General features: G+C 48.9%; 1 pseudogene; it reads right to left on the bottom strand.

Annotated features, from left to right (window-relative positions):
• Positions 1-216: 216 nt before the first annotated feature.
• LOC100613418 (mitochondrial import receptor subunit TOM22 homolog) lies at positions 217-11,087 on the bottom strand (annotated as a pseudogene).
• Positions 11,088-11,770: the final 683 nt, after the last annotated feature.

Genomic DNA, 11,770 nt, shown 5'->3' with positions numbered 1-11,770 from the left:
AACTGTCTGCATGGCTGCACTATGGTATCAGAGTGAAGAAAAGAAGTCAGGATAGTGTGGAGGGCACAGTTGCAAGTTGAGTCTTTCCATGAGACAATGTGGGGAGAATTCTCCCTACTAGATTTAGATAGATCAATGTGCCAAAGTTAAAGAAAAAAAATCCAAATAATCAGCAGTTCAAACACTACTGAATTTCAAACTTCTCCCACCGAGATAGCTCAAACAGCAGTAACAATCTAGATCTTTCCAGGAAGTGAAGGTAGAGCCCCTGGCATTCCTCCTGAGAGCCCTGTGTTAGGCCCTAGAAGTATCTGCTGCTGCTGCAGTTGCTGCTGTTGCTCCATTTGCAACTTCTCAGTCTCAAAGACAAGGGGAAGAACCAGGATCATAAAGGAAGTGGTCCCAGTCCACAAGGCTGCCCTGGAAAACCTGTACATTTTTTGAGCCACAAAGAGGAAGAGATCAGAAGTGGCTCCAGCCACGGACCGGACCCTCTCCAGAAACATCTCCGTCAGGCCCCATAGTCTCTCTGACAGGGTCTCCTCTAGCTCCTCATCATCATCCTCCTCCAGCTCCTCCTCAGTCTTCACAGCTTTGCCTTTTGGGAGCAATTCATCCGGGGACATCTGGGGATGGGGGTTCCCCTGCACCGACAGCAGCCATGGTGACAGCTATGTAGTCATGTAGTCTGTATTTTTAAAAGCCCCAAGGTAATTCTGATGTAGGCTGGAGCTTGAGAAGCAGAGCTTGAAGAGCATTCAGAATCTTGGCTTTGAGTCCCAGCTGGTGGGATGGAGGCTCTAAGCTCCTACTCTTTCCCCTGGTCCTCATTACAGCCCCTTCTTCTAGCCCCAGCAGCCTCCCTCTTGCCCCGGCTGCCCTGTGATCTTTGCTTGGACAGGGCTCTCTTGCCCAGACCAATTGCCCTGAGATGGTCCAAGAAGTAAGTGGTCAGTGAAGGCTGGCCCTGCCTCTGTCCCCACTGGGTCGCTTCTGTGACTGTTATCCTCCCAGTGGTTAGCCCCATGCAAAGTATGAACTGACACACCACTCAGTTGCTTTGAAAGGGATGCATCTCCCTGGCTGTCGGCTTGTGACTGTCAGCTTTAGGTGACAGAAATCAGGCTCCAGTGAGAGCATCTGCCAGAGCTTGGAAATTCAAGGTCCCCAAGGGAATGAAAGAAGAGGGAGAAGATGAAGACATTTAGACAAGCGTGGCTGCTGGCCCTCCCAGCAGTCAGGCCCTGCATCCACACTGACATCACCTGGGGAACTTCACAACACCTGGGCACCTGGATGGACCTCACCCAAGGCCAACAGAGAACCCCTGGAGTGGGGGCCTGAATGCTGACCATTTCTCAAGAGCTAGGGTGATGCAAATGTGATTGCTTTAACTTAGCACTTCTCAAACTTGAAGGACAGTAGGGATCTCTGGAGATCTTGTTAAAATGCAGGGCCTGATTCAGTGGGTCTGGGGTGGAGACCACATTTCTGCATTCTAACAAAACTCACCAATTACTTTGCCAAATGACCATTTTGTCTATGTAACCAGATTTCTTGCTTGATTTGGTAAGCACAATATTTAGATTTTTAAAGGGAAATTCATGCTTGCTTAAGAAACTTTACTAGCAGAAAGTCAATTGCCAGCAATTCATTTGAGAATTTGAGTTTATGCTAACTTTTCATGTAAGATATTTACGTGAAAGTTTACATGTAAGATATTTACGTGAAAGTTTACATGTAAGATATTTCAGTTCAGCCGGCCAGCCCTTGAGGGGGAGCATGACCACATAGGTAGGTCTTTGGGTGGGGCCCCAACTGTGCCAGAACCTCCCAAATTCATCAGGCTCTGCCGTCACCTCTTTTACATTTGGAGGATCTGCTGCTAAAAGTGTTTGAAAACTAGATCTTTGTATCCATATGGTGCATTTGACATTTGGGAAACGTGAGGCTCAGAGAAGTTAAGCATGTTCCCTGAGGTTGCACAGCCTAGGCCATCAGCCCAGAGAGATGCTGTAGACCCTGTGGTGCCAACTCAGGCAGACCCAAGCCCATGGCTCAGCAGCCCCTGATGCCCCAGGCTCACCTTCCTGGTGGTGGGATTGCCCAGCTGACAGCCCAGAAGGTGCCCAGACTGAAGGCAGTGCCTGGAGGAGTTTGGAGTCAGCACCCTCAATTCCCCCTACAACCCTAGTTCCATGGACTGTCTCCCTCTGAGGCTTCTCTGGTCCCATCTCCCTTCCTCTTAGCAGTGGCAACAAAGGCTACTTATTTAATCTTAGGTTCACTGAGGGCTTTAGAGGCCAGAGAACAGATGCCTGTGCCTGCCAGTCATCTTCCACCTTGTTCTGGAAAGGGGCAATCCTCCTGTGGCCATGAATGACCATTGTGTTGGAACCAAGGTAGCAGCAACATCATCAAAGCTGCAGTGAAGGCAGCAGCTGAGAATACCAGGTATGAGCAACTCAGCCCTCACCTGGAGGACAAGCATGCACTCCTGTAAGGCTGGACTGTCCCTACCTTGTCCTGGGGGAAGCCACCTTAGCAGGGGCAGGAAGTATCCTGCAGTGGGGAGGGAAAGAGAAGGGAGAGAAGGGAAGGGGTATGGGGATGAAACGCCTATCCCAGAGCCCATTTGCAGTAACTGACTGGTGAGACTCAAACACTGCCCCAGAAACCAGGAGGAGGATTAGCTCTGCAGCCTTCCCAAGCACGTGTTGATCCCCAGTGCTACTTGTGACCTATTAGACCTATCTATTATAGAGCCTGAGGGTAGGACATGCCTTCAGAAGTTCATCTGCCTAAGCTTCTGCCTTTAGGCGGGCTGGTGACTTTCATGTTCATTGCACAGATGAGGCAATTGAACCCTGAGAGGTGAGTCAGTGGAGGAAGAAAGCCCTGAACCTGGCCCCCCTGCCTTCTGATTCAGGGATGGACTGTGTCCCCAGGTGTCTTTCCCATATGACCTTTCCTCCCTTCCTCTGGTCTCCCAGTGGGGAACGGGCTGGACAGGACAGGTGTCAAGGGCTAAATAAAGCCAGGGAAATTGGAGTGGAAATGACCAGGAACCTTCTGTGGGGGATTTTGAGGGTAGAGCAACTGCTGGGGTATGGGGCTGAACTCAGGCCTGCAGGGTTGGAGAGCTCCTGCTGAGGAGATTTAGCTGAGGGCTCCCAGCAGCCTCGGGGGTGAGCAGGGGCAGGCATGATCCCAGCCCAGCTGTGGGAGGCTGGGAACCTTTCAGGTGGGCACTCTTGTCTTGGCACGAGGCCTCAAGGGATGCACAAAGACCCATACCAGACAAAGCTAGCTGATGCTGCTGTGCCCTCTGAGGGTTTACAGTATGGGTGGGGACTCCTCCCTGCCATGACCATTAGACCCAATGTGTTGTGGGAAGTCAGGGACCCTGAACAGAGGGACCAGCTGAAGCCATGGCAGAAGAATGTGGATTGTGAAGATTTCATGGACATTTATTAGTTCCCCAAATGAATACTTTTATGATTTCTTACGCCTGTCTTTACTGCAATCTCTAAACAGAAATTGTGAAGATTTCATGGACACTTATCACTTCCGCAATCGATACCCTTGTGATTTCCTATGCCTGTCTTTACTCTCTTAATCCTGTCATCTCGTAAACTGAGGAGGATGTATGTCGCCTCAGGACCCTGTGATGATTGCGTTAACTCCACAAATTGTAGAGCATGTGTGTTTGAACAACATGAAATCTTGGCACCTTGAAAAAAGAACAGGATAACAGCAATGTTCAGGGAACAAGAGAGATAACCTTAAACTCTGACCACCACTGAGCCAGATGGAACAGAGCCATATTTCTCTTATTTCAAAAGCAAATGGGAGAAATATCACTGAATTCTTTTTCTCAGCAAGGAACATCCCTGAGAAAGAGAATGTGCCCCTGAGGGTAGGCCTCTAAAATGGCCCCCTTGGGTGTGGCCGTCTTCTATGGTCGAAACTGTAGGGATGAAATAAGCCCCAGTCTCCCATAGCGTTCCCAGGCTTATTAGGACGAGGAAATTCCCACCTAATAAATTTTGGTCAGACCGGTTGCTCTCAAACCCTGTCTCCTGATAAGATGTTATCAATGACAATGGTGCCTGAAACTTCATTAGCAATTTTAATTTTGCCCCGGTCCTGTGGTCCTGTGATCTCCCTCTGCCTCCATTTGCCTTGTGATATTCTATTACCTTGTGAAGCACGTGATCTCTGTGACCCACACCCTATTCGTACACTCCCTCCCCTTTTGAAAATCACTAATAAAAACTTGCTGGTTTCACGGCTCAGGGGGCATCACTGAACCCACCGACATGTGATGTCTCCCCCAGATGCCCAGCTTTAAAATTTCTCTCTTTTGTACTCTGTCCCTTTATTTCTCAACCCGGCCGATGCTTAGGGAAAATAGAAAAGAACCTACATGACTATCGGGGGCAGGTTCCCTGATACCAATCAAAACATCAGATGCAGGTGGTACCAGAGCAGTGTCCAGCTGCAGGTCCTGCACGTTCCCACTCCAGTGGGATGCCTCCACCTTTGCCCTTTGGGGTCTTTGACACTCTACCCTTCTGTTGAGGCACGAGTATGGTGCTCAGGAGTAGGTGCACTGGGGTCCAAGTTCACCTCCACCACTTCCTAGCTGGGCAATTCACTGACAGCAGTATCTGAAGAACCAGGAATGGCCAGGCTCAGTCTCCAAAGGTCCTGCAAGGCAGAACCCACATCCCTGACAGTTCTGTAGGCAAAGAAATGGAGGTACTGTCATGTTCCCCCATCCCTACCCTGGGACATCTCACTTTTCTCATGTGTGGGACAGGCATAGCATTAGGACCTACCACTCAGAGATAAACTGAGCATTTGGTGAGATGGTCCACAGAAAGGATGCAGTCTGATGAAGCCCCACTGTTCTGTAAGTGATTCTTTGTCATCGTCATTGTCTTTGGGATGGGGAGGAATGGGAGATCTTAGAGGAAGCATCGCTGGTGGAGGGAAGAAGAGCTGAGGAGAAGAGGTCCAGCTGCCCACCCCCAAGAACTACAGGGAGGAAGAAACTGAGGCAGGTCATCAATCTCCAGTTGGAAAGTGGTTAGGGCCAGCTGCAAGAAGGATGAGGGACTCTGCTGGGGTCAGGAGAGGGTTGCCCAGCAGGGTAGCAGGTGATCTGTCTCAAGATTTTCCAACCAGCCCTGCCCGCCTGTCTCCAAAACCCCCTCATTTTATAGAGACCCCTGTAAGTTTCCTGTACCCAGCCAGGGCCAGGTACAAGCACCAGGACTGTGAAAGCACATGGTCTGAACAGCTCAGCAGACCTGCCTCAGCATGTGGCTGATTTTTGTCAACAGCTCTAGTGATTGGAGCTGTGCCTTTCTCGTCCTCTAATTGGAAGTGGGATTTTTCTATTTCTGAAAGGACTGGGCCAGGGAGGAAGGTCACAGCATGGACAGCACCCAGCCAGCCTGGGTGGCAGTGAAAATGTTTTCTCTGTCCTAATTTGAAAAACCGACTGAAAAACAGACCTCCTGGCTGACTCAGGGCCATTATCACTAATTACATTCATGAGGCACTAACCTCTGCCTAGAAAACTTCTGATGGCAGCAACTCTGAGAGCAACCTGCACGTTGAGGGAGGGAGAGAAGCGGTCTTGCTGCAGACCTGCTTGTGTCTCAGAGGCTACATTTTTCTGGGAGGGGGCACGGGCTCAGGGGAAGGAAGCCCCTGACCACACTGCAAGGAGGCGCATGAGAGAGGGGTCTTATCCCAGGGTTAGGGGAACATGACTATGTCTTCATCTCTGCAGAGCTGTCAGAGATGTGGATTCTGCTTCGTAGGATCTTTGGAGACTGAGCCTTCCTACTCTTGGTTCTCAGGATGCTGCTCTCATGAAGTTTCTTTTCTTCTCTTTTCGAGATTGGATCTCACTGTCACCCAGGCTGGAGTGCAGTGGTGTGATTCTGGCTCACTGCAGCCTCAACCTCTAAGGCTCAAGCAATCCTCTCACCTCAGCCTCCCAAGTAGCTGGGACTACAGGTGCATTCCATCATGCCTGGCTAATTTTTTGGTAATTTTTGTAGAGACAGGGTTTTGCCATGTTGCCCAGGCTCGTCTGGAACTCCTTGGCTCAAGTGATCCATCTGCCTCGGCCTCCTAAAATGCTGGGATTACAGACATGAACCACTGTGCCCAGCCCTCAGGAAGTTTCTGTTCTAAGGCAGAACACATTGATTTGGACACACATTAAAAGCCTCAATTTCAGAAATATTTAGTATAAGCTGAATGTAGTTGTTCAAAATAACAAGGTAGCACTGATATGAAAGAACCCAAAAAGATATCTACCATATTCTACTAGGTGAAAAAGCAGTTTATTAAATAGTGTGTAGAGTATGTGTTGATGAGTTCCAGCTGCTGTACCCAAGACTGGATGGCTTAAACAGATGTTTATTTTCTCATAGTTCTGAGGTTGGGAAGTCCAAAATCAAGGTGCCAAAGGGTTGTTTCTGGTGAGGGCTCTCTTTCTGGCTTGCAAACAGCCACCTTCTTGCTCTGTGTTCACATGGCCTTTTCCATGTGTGCAAAGTGAGACTGCTGGTGTCTCTTTTCTTATAGAGGCACCCATTTTACAGGATTAGGGCTCTATTCAATGATCTTATGACCTCATTTAACCTGAATTGTCTTCCTAATTACCTCCGTAAAGGTTCTATCTTCAAATACAGTCACATTGGGGGTTACAGCTTCAACATATGAATTTGAAAGGGAAGGGGGAAAGGACAGTTTGGTCCATAACAGAGTATGATCTTGTTTGGGTAAAAAGGTATATATATGTGTAACAGATTTGTTGTCATTGTTGCTTTTTATAACAACTGTGTTTTCAGAAGGGTGGCTCTGGTCAGATGGAGCCTGCTTTGTTCTGCTGATCCCTGGAGGGAGCTCCAGGTTGAGGGTGAAGCTGGAAGCATCACCTCTCCTTGCCTGATGCGGGGTGGGCTGGCTTGGAGCTGCCAGAGCAGTCTAGGAGTCAGGGAGGAGTGACCACAACATTGGCAGTGGGACTCCCATGTATTCAGGAAAGTCAAAATGCCTGAGAGGATTTCCTATGGACAGTGGCAAGACAGCTGAGTTCTATGCATGGGGAATTAGGGGGAGAAACAGACACAGCACATGGGGTGCAGGGTCCACAGCTGAGCGGACCAGGGAGCAGAGGAGGCCCTTAGGAACCAGCAGGAACTGGGGACTGTGGTGGGCTATGAATTGGCAGTCTTACCAACCACATCTGGATCTCTGAGGGGCAAGGGGCCCCAGTATATATTAAGTATTTTAGTATTAGAAAAAGATCTAAGAGAAGGAAGACCATAAATATTTTAACAAGTGCTTTGATATGTGTGAGATGGTAGAGAGGATAGAAGAGACTGGAGTCAGAATTATTTCCTTCTTTGTAAGTTGATGTGTTATCTGATTTTTTTATGAGCATACATTTCTTATATAATCATAAAAACAACGGCTGGGCGCGGTGGCTCACACCTGTAATCCCAGCACTTTGGGAGGTTGAGGTGGGTGGATCGCTTGAGGCCAGGAATTTAAGACCAGCCTAGTCAACATGACAAAACCCTGTCTCTACTAAAAATACAAAAATTAGCTGGGCATGGTGATGCACGCCTGTAGTCCCAGCGACTGAGTCATGAGACTCGCTTGGACCCAGGAGGCAGCAGTTGCAGTGAGCTGAGATCATGCCACTGCACTCCAGCCTGGGCAACAAAGTGAGGCTCTGTCTCAAAAACAAAAACAAAAAACAAAAAAACATAATGGCTCAATTTTCCTTTAATACATCAAGTACATAAGCTGAATCCAGCAATTAGCTATTGCTATTATCTGCATGTTTCTGTAGCCCTAAAATTCAAATGTTGAAAGCCTAACCCCCAAGGTGATGGCATGTACAGGTGGGGCCTTTGGGAGGTGATTAGGTCATGAGGGTGGAGCCCTCATGAATGGCATTAATGCCCTGATCAAAGAGCTTGCTTGCTCCTTCCACTATGTGAGGACACAGAGAGAAGGTGCCATCTCTCACCCAGAAAGCAGACCCTCCCCAGACACTGAATCTGCGGGCAGCTTGATCTTGGGCTTCCTAGTTTCTAGAACTGTGAGAAATAAACTTGTTATTTATAAGCTGCCCAGTTTCTGGTATTTTATTATAGCAGTCTGAAAAAAACCAAGATTGCTATTAAGTGTCCGCTATGTGCTAGGCTCTGTTGTAGACACAGAGATAAACCAGACAGACAACCTTGCTTATGAGCTTAGATTCTAGTGGGAGAGGCAGACAGCAGGCAAGTGAGTTCATGATATAATGCAACATAGAGACTAGTACTCTAAGGGAAAGAAAGCCGAGGAGCTGAGTTGGGGAAGCAAGCAGAAACAGAATAGAGACCTGGGAGCTCCAGGTGGAGGGGAGAGCCAGGCAAAGTCCTGAGGCTGGGGTGGCAGATGGGGGAGCAGCAGGGCCCTTGTGCAGCTGAAGCAGAGTGAGCAGAGGCAGAGTGAGCACTCACTCACCAACCAGCTTCTCAGCCCTGGGGCCACAGTCCTCAGGGGGTCCCTGTGCAAAGGTGGCCCCTGCTGAGAGATGTTAGTGCTGCCTACCACAGGTTGGGGAGCTTGAACAACAGATGTTTATTTTCTCACAGTTCTGGAGTCTGGAGGTCTAAGATCAAGGTTTCCGGTGAGGGCTCATTTTCTGGCTTGCAAACTGCTGCCTTCTTACTGGGTGCTCATAGAACATTTCCTCAATGTGTGTGTGTGTGCTGAGCAAGTGAGACAGAAATTTGGAGCTCTTGGTGTCTTTTCTTACAAGGAAACAAATGCTATCAGATCAGGGCCCTACCCTTATGCTTTTATTTTAATTACTCCCTTAGAGGTGCCATCTCCAAATATGACCACACTGGGGGTTAGGGCTTCAATATATGAATCAGAAGGATTCTACTGTAATCTCCTATAATAGGAGCAAACCCTAGACCAGAGCCTTGGGCTCCAACCAGCTCCTCCATCAATAAGTTGGGTCATTGGGGTAAAGTGAATCAGTTTTCCCTCCTATAGTCTGGGGGAGATTGTACCTATGCCTCCATCTTCCAGGGCTGTTGCAAAGACGAAGAGGATGGCCATGAAACTGTGAGACAGCCTTGTAGGCTGTGAGGTGCCCCACAGTGAGAGGCCTCATTATAAGAAAGAAGGATTAGAAACAATACTATGGAATCCTTGGCCTCAGGGTCACCTTGGGTCAGGAGAGGGTATTTACAGAGGGGCCTAGGGCTCAAGGTATCAGGTACATCTGCACAGACCAGGGGCACATCTGCACAGACCAGGGGCACAAACACAAATGCCTAGAAGGCTGGGCTGGTCCCATCAGTCAGTGGGGTGGGTGTGAGTAGGATTAGAGGTTGCTATGGGGACAAGGGACCCTGGAGTTTGCCAGGGAAGTCCGTGTTTTCTAAGTTTTGAAATTATCAGGACAAGTTGAAAATTAAACTTGTTCTTCTAGCAGCCAATTAAAGAACTTAAAACACCAGCAAACCAAAGCAAGCCCAATTTAGCCCACAGCCCAGCAGTTTCTGACCTAGGCTGTTGGCATTGTTGGTGGGATGGGTGGGGGGAATGAGCTTGGGAAGGATGAAGGGTCTGGAGAGAGATGGGGTTGGGTTCTCCTGGCATCTAGCAGGTGGAGGCCCCAGATGCTGCTAAACATACTACAATGCACAGGACACCCCACAACAAAAAATTTAACCAGCCCAAAATATCAATAGTGCTGAGGGTAGGAAACCCTGGTGTATGTTGGGCTGGATGATTCTTGCTTGTTCTGATTGCGCTGTGTATTGCAGGGCGCATGCCCACACCACCCCACCCCCAAACACACATATGCCTTTAACTCAGAGCTAGTCAATAGGAGATTGTCTCTTAATATCTAGCCTGGTGCCACCTCTTCATCTGAAACACATTCAGACCAGTTCCAAGCTGCCTGCTCTTGTTTCAGAAGGCTACTCTTGGATGGAAGAGTCCTGCTACAAGTCTTGCTGCCTTTCTGTTCCCCCTGCTGTTTATTCCTAGTCTTCCTGAGGGAAAAGTGCAGCTGAAATACTGGCTGCTGTCACGGTGAAAAGATTAGCATGGGATTGTAGCTGAAATGTTTTAGCCCAGGTGTGATCAACTGGGCTCTTCAGGAGAGAAACAAGCTCATGTCATCTGTGCTGAATGCTCCCCATTTGGAACTCAGTTTCCTGTCCCCCGTCCCCTCCCCACTTGCCACCAGGATGGACAGAGGGAGCCTTCTCTCTCTGCAAAGGGAGAGCAGAAAGGCAGATGCACACAGGCGTGTCTCGGGTGCAGGGTCCTTAACAGCTTCCAGGGCTACTTCTCCACGAACCAGGGCTCTCAGGAGTGTGTCTGCCATTTATTATTTGATTAGTCTCTCCAAGGGCATCTTAATTCTTCCTTCCCAGGCACGTACTCCAGCCAGATGGTTTGAGAAATTACGTCTCTGGGCTTGCTATAATAAGGCAATCACTTGAGCAGCATCCCATAGCACAGCACCAAGTCCTGAGCTTTGTCATGGCCTTAATTTCCATCTGGGGTGAGAAAGCACGGAAATTTTGAAAAGCTGCAGTTTTCAGATGACCTGTGTACAGAGATAAAACTCAGGAGGGGGCCTTGACTCTGCGGGTGATGTTTGTCCTGTTCGCCCTTCTTAGGTCTTTGGAGATTTAGGAATGGTGAGTGGGACAAGCATGGGCTTTGGGGCCCAAGGAACGAAGCTGGAATCCCAGTTCTGTACTAAGTGTGTGGCCCTAGGAAAATTATTTAATCTCTCTGGGACTCAGTTTCCTTATCGGTAAAATGGGTGGGATTATAACCATCCTTAAAGTTTGGTGGACATTTGCTCTTTGTTGGCTGCTCATCAACTCTTCTCCCTTTTTAACAGTTCCTTGATTTCCTTTTGGGGAATTACCTTCTCCACTGTGTACAATCCCAGAGGGACTTGTAGAGGGTGGGTCAATCAGAGTGGATCCAGGGACATCCCAAGAATGACCCGTGCTCCTCATTCTGACAGGCAGACCCTGGCAAGACTCCTGAGAGATGTTATTCCTTAGAACTTGGGATCTGCCCAGCTTCCAGGTCCTCTTCTGATCCATTTCTCAAGTCTTCTTGTCACTTCCATGAGCCTAACCAATAACCTTCTGATAGACCCCTTTTTGTTTACATTCTCCAGCGTTAGTTTCTCTTGCTTGCAACCAAGGAGCCCTAAGTCACCCACAGGCTTGTTGGGAGACAGCAGAGAGTGAATCTGTTGTGTGAGTGTGTGTCTGCCTCAGAGCCTGGTATACATGGGCATTCATCCAATGGGATTTTCTCCCAGTCTCTGCCCAGGAGATCAGAGTTTATGAAAGTGGAGGAGATAGCCTGAGATAAGCAACCAGGACAAGGTCAGGCTCACCAGAAAGAGTCGAGGCTCTGTCTCCTGTGAGGACTCTACTTCCCTGCTTTGGTTCACCTGTTCTCCTTGGAGAGAACAACTGCCTTGCTCTCTGGGATACTTTTCTCATTGCCCTCTGACTCCTTAGGGTGAGGGGGAAAAGTTCAGAGGAGGGATTGGAGGGGACCACTAATCCTGAGAGTGGGGGCAGCCAGGCTCTGGTGGAGGGTACCTGTCCACTTCCCTGCCAGTCTGCTGAGCCTGTCTACCTGCCCTCCAGAGCAGCAGAGCTGGGATGTTTTTAGATTGCAT

The sequence above is a fragment of the Pan troglodytes genome, chromosome 8 (assembly GCF_028858775.2).
Source record: "Pan troglodytes isolate AG18354 chromosome 8, NHGRI_mPanTro3-v2.0_pri, whole genome shotgun sequence".
In the NCBI taxonomy this organism is placed as follows: domain Eukaryota; kingdom Metazoa; phylum Chordata; class Mammalia; order Primates; family Hominidae; genus Pan; species Pan troglodytes.
The sequence above is the reverse complement of the archived record's forward strand: the minus strand, read 5'-3'. Positions and strand labels throughout refer to the sequence as shown.